Here is a 5,489-nt window from a genome sequence, read left to right as displayed (position 1 = left end):
AAGGGATTTTTTAATGGTCAGGGTCTGTCTTTTCTACATTTTTGGTTGGTTTAAATGGATTCTCTAATTTGCCTTTCTGTAGTGGATCTTTTCTGTAATTGGTGTCAATATTAAATTCCTGTCGGTCTTCATTTATTTTATCTATATTCTTCTCTTTAATTTTTTGAGTGTCTAATATTGGGTGTCTAGTATTGATAATTCGAAACTTTTCATTTATTGTTTTGTGTAATCTTTGGAGGTCTGCTTCGATTTCTTCTTATTCCAGCCATCGCTTCAAAGCTAAACTGGAGAAAGCTCCGTCTCTGTCTGCCTTTAGTAGTTTGGGTTTAACTAAATGAATAAAAATTCGCATTAATGCGTTTCTGCATTCTATCCAATCCTTAGTTTTAATTTGCCCAAGTGTAGCGAATTTAGAATAAATATCAATTCAACTGATGTAATGTTTTCCCTCAGACAACAAATTTTTCTCGGCAATGTTCCCGTTTAGGTGTGATTTTTAAAAGCATTTTGGTGTTTCTCTGTTCTAGTTTGGCCAGATTGCATATGTTGCATTCGTTTATTATATTCGGAAGTCTGAGTTGGCTACTTGGAAAGAAGTGATTTTCTTTAAATAATTCTGTCATTTTCTGTATACCAGGGTGTAAAGATTTTCATGTGATTGAATTATAATTTCTTTGAATTCGACTTTTGAACCAACGTTCTTTAATATGAATAGACTGCGAATTAATTTGGTGTAGGTTAAGGGCGTCGCCAGGCCGTCAGCCAGGGGGGGCAGATAGTAGAATTATAATTTTAAAAATGTGGGAAAGTGGTCCTCGACTACCCCAACCGGATACCCTTCACTTCCTCCTTTTTAGACAAGTTTCGTTGCCTATATCGCGATTGGATAACCCGGTTTCATGAGTCATAATTCGTAAGATATTTTCGAATATAACAGCTTTATGGTATATTTGGCATCTGTGCATATAAGTATAAGCACCGTCGGGTCTGCGACGCAACTAAATATTCACTTTTTGAGTGAAGGGTAAATACAAAACAAATAAGTTTTTTTAAACTTCAATTTTTATTTTAAATGAAACAAAGCTTAAGAAAAACATAACTTTCTGGGGATTTTACTAAATTCTTTGTTATTGAATTCATCCAAATCATCCATAATTAGTCGTCGGTGAACACTCATCAAAGCCAGGCAAATTAAGACGACTTTCTACCATTGTACTTCGCAGCCAAGTCTTTATACGTCTTAAGCTGCTAAATGATCGCTGAACTGAACAATTTGTACTCGGTAAAGCGATTAAAATCTTCAGAGGTTTTTAAATATAGGGTTAAAATTCATTTGCGTACTGAATCGTATCAAGAACAGTCATCTCAGATACATTTACAGCGCCACATTTGTTGCCAAAGCTTAATTTCATTTTTAAGGCTGGGTAAATCGTATTTCGCAACTTGTTATAAGTGAGTCTTTTGACATTATTTGCATTTTTTCCGGATGTAAATAGAACAAAGAAAATAATACCTTCTTTTCATCGGAGAACCGATTATCGAGTGAGCTAATCCAAGTAAGGAATAATCAATGACCTCCTCCAATACTTTGAGCTATTTTCAGCTGGATGGTTATTTCTGTGACATTGCTTGCCGAATATACGAGGAAGTGATGTCATGTCCTCCTCCAACCCAATTGTCTCTGCAACGACTGTTGCATCTCTTAATACTTCATCCCTTATACTATCAGGATTCTTAACAGTTGTATTATGCGTTTAATGTGCTGAGAGGCCTTGACCGCATCCAAAGTCGTTGATTTAAGCACGTTGACTACCGGCTCCAGCATCGCCGAGTATTTCGTAATTATAGTGAGACACATAATAAATATTACTCTGGAAGCAGCGCTATAAAGCAAGAAGGCATTATTTCGGGTAGCAGCATTGCTATCACGTGACAGCCCTTGCAATGCTTCCAATATATCGTCGAAAATTTCCTAAAACGTTTAATAGCTTTGTATTTTTCACTCCATATCGTTTCACAAAGCTTGGATATATTGGGAATTATCTTCCTGCTCAGAACAGACTCGCGGAAAAATGTAATAATGTTTTTCGTTGTTCCAGTGGTGTTTCGAATATCTGCCAGTGCATTAAGGTCGTTGATGACTAAATTTAGTTTATGCGACGAACAATGAGAATATAAAGCTTTCTTATATTTCTTGCGTAAGATTGCCTGCACACCGCCCTCCTTTTCAGGCATTGTTGAGCAGCCATCAAATCCCAGTCCAACGCATTTGTCAGGATTGAGATCTGCTTTAGTTAAGAAATCGTCAATAGCATTAGCTGTTGATTTTGCATCCAACGTTTTTATTTCTACAAACCCGAAAAAACGATTCTTGGACTTCGTTTTTGCCTTCATGGGAATACCTCAAACATATTGACAATTGCTCTGATCCAGACACATCAGCAGTTTCATCAGCTGTAACGCTATATGCGTCTGCATTTTGAACTAATTGTATAATCTGGTTTTTTAGGACTTCACCACAAAGGCTTATGATTTCATTTTGAACTTCAACTGATCGATAGCTTGTTTCCTTTTCTATGCTCCATATGCTTTTTTAAAACATTGTCTCTAGCGTCGATACTAGGTTTGTATAAGTGCTCTACAATTCCTTCACCGTAGTGCTTGCTTCTCAACGCCATGTCGTGGGATCTGCAAAACACAATACAGGAAATAATAGATGTTATTATCTTTATATTTTCCTGGCCGCACGACCTTTAGATATACTAACACCTAAGTCGGGAGCTGGCACAGCTGTCTCAATTTCGTTTTCCACTTTTTCGTCATCGCCATTATTGTTACTTTCTCCACCTCTTTCTTCACATAGTTTGCGCTTTTTGCCGAAAAGCCAACCAACAAAATATTTAAGAACTTTGTAAAATCAATTCCGCTTTAGTAAAATAATAGCGCCAAAACACAAACATTGACTCATACCCACGGCATTAACCATTTACTTATCATAATCGGGGCTGCCCTATTTCAACGCTTTTACACGTTTGTTGATGTATTATTATATACATACTTACCAAAAAATTTTCTTATGTACATTGCTTGTATGTGCTGGTCTTATACAAAAAAAATGGTTTTATTTTCAGAAATCTTGTTACAATTGACTTTGCAAGCTTTGTTCAACACTTTAAGGCTAGCTACGCGCGAGTTATCGGTGACGGCACAAGCATGATTTCACCAAAGACACTAGAATAACAAGATGCGTAACGGCCATACATTCGTTTGGCACTATGCAGCCACTTTTTTGGTGAAGGACAAATTTGCTCTCTATCCACTTGCAATGCTTAAAAAGCAAAACTTTTATAAGTTTGTTTAACAAATCTGTTCTATGTACATAACATTCATTATTTTCATAAAACCATAATGAGAAGGCACTACTTTCATTTGTGCACTTAATGCATTGCTCAACAATAAATTTTTTTATACATATTTGTTTTTTATTAGTTTTAAAAATATTTTCGAAAACTTTAATGTGTATTTTGCAAATATAAAAAAATAAATCAGATGGTGCCTTTAATTTCCCGAAGTCCGAGTCTATTGAGTAGTTTTTCTCATAAATGAAAAGCTCTGATGGAGCTGTTAAATGCTCGGTTTCTTTTAAAATTACCGATCTGCATTTATCGCAACTGGATCCTTTAGCAATATATCCAACAAAATATCTACTGGAAGTTAGTTCAATGGGTACATCATTGCACAAAAACTTATCTATATTTTGGCAAAAGTACCTCTCATTGTCTTGCAGAATTTTGGAAAATGATACAGAGTATTCTTGTTGCTGTATTTCTTTTTTTCATTGAAAGGCTGATATATTATCGAATCGAACTCTATTGGCAACATAACATCATCATCTGATTCGCAATTCGACTTTTGGGAAAATTTAAAAATGTGTAGAGATATGAGCTTGGCAATTATTATATTAAATTCGTTAACTGAAGAATTTCTGCAGTTACCACCTTTTGCTCGAACGCACGCAAATATATTTTCAAAGGGATCCTGGTTAACTCTACTAGTTAAAAAGAAAAAGTGGTCTGCGTGATCCTTAAAGAGATCTTCGACGAGTCCAAATATAGCTTCAGTAGTTTGGATCAAGCCATCAACACAATATATTTTATTCCCGTGATATTTAACGCTTTTTAGGTATTCCTGCATTTCCTTTAGTTTATTCCAAACTGCATTGTTAACTTGAAGCGCGCATTTCATTGGGTTTTTGTCAGTTAATACTCTGCTATTCAGGCAATCAAAGTAATCATTAACCTTTTGGACAAATGCAGCCGTAGAAGCTGCAACTTCGGAACTATTTCGATGTAATTGCTTGTTTTGGTTACAAGTCTTAATTGCCGCTGCAACAGTGTGGCTAAGTGTCTGAGTTGCCAAACATACGCGCATTAGCTCAAATCTAGTTAGATTAACGTGGCTTCTTGTTAATTTAGTCATTCTCGTTACTGATCCATGATCTAATTCGTAAATCTCTCGAATGACATCAAAATCAACTAGTCCGTCAGGGGTTTCAAAATTAGCTTTCAGAAAATTATTCCTTATAGACTTGAAAAGATGCGGAATGTCATAAAACATATAATATTTTTTATTATTTAAGGTAAAGTAAGGTTTCTCATTGGTGACTTCAAGTAGTGAGGTACATTTTCTATTGTTACCTCCTTGATCGTACACAACACCCCTTACTTTGAACCCAATTTTTTCAGCGATAATAATGTTTTTATAAATAAGACTTTTTAAGCAATCGCCTTTTATCATATATTCGTTTCGGCCACGAAATAGTTTATTATAAATTTCCATTTTTTTAAAATACCCCTAACAACAAATACGCAAATATGGCTTCCGATTTTATTAGAGCGATCAAGTAAATGCTCTATTCCATCTATAATATCAACTGACACATTGTAAGCTAGGTTTTTTTTTATTGCTACTTCATCACAAGCCAATATGCACTCTTTATCAGATGCATTCATTTCTTTAATAGATTCTTTAAGGGTTGAGTACAAACATTCGTTGTCTCCGGGCTGTAATTTTTTGATGCTGTTCCACTTTTGCAAAGATGATTGTTTAGCTATTGAGCTTTTTCAATAGCTGTTGCGAATAATAAAAAACCGAAGAAAGTTTGCTTTTATAACGACAGTTTTTATTTTGCGAATAGTTATGCCTTTACGATAGCGATAATTGAATGCGTAAGTTTGGTCTTTTCCGAAACACGACGAATTGGCAACTGGCGGGCAGACAGCCGAAATGCAGCGCCCAAGCTTAACGTAGGTGGCTAACAACAACAAACAAGGAATGAGCGCCGTACAGATAAGTGCGTGCGAGAGCAGCGGTTTGCACTATGGGTATCGCAACTGCTACCACTGATTAATTTGACTTATAATATTAAAGAATATCATGCGGCTGCATGACCCAACATCCTCCCCCCATTGGAAGCTTGGCTTCCAACA

The sequence above is a fragment of the Drosophila mauritiana genome, unplaced genomic scaffold (assembly GCF_004382145.1).
Source record: "Drosophila mauritiana strain mau12 unplaced genomic scaffold, ASM438214v1 Y_34, whole genome shotgun sequence".
Classification (NCBI taxonomy): Eukaryota; Metazoa; Arthropoda; class Insecta; order Diptera; family Drosophilidae; genus Drosophila; species Drosophila mauritiana.
Note: the sequence above shows the minus strand (reverse complement) of the source record.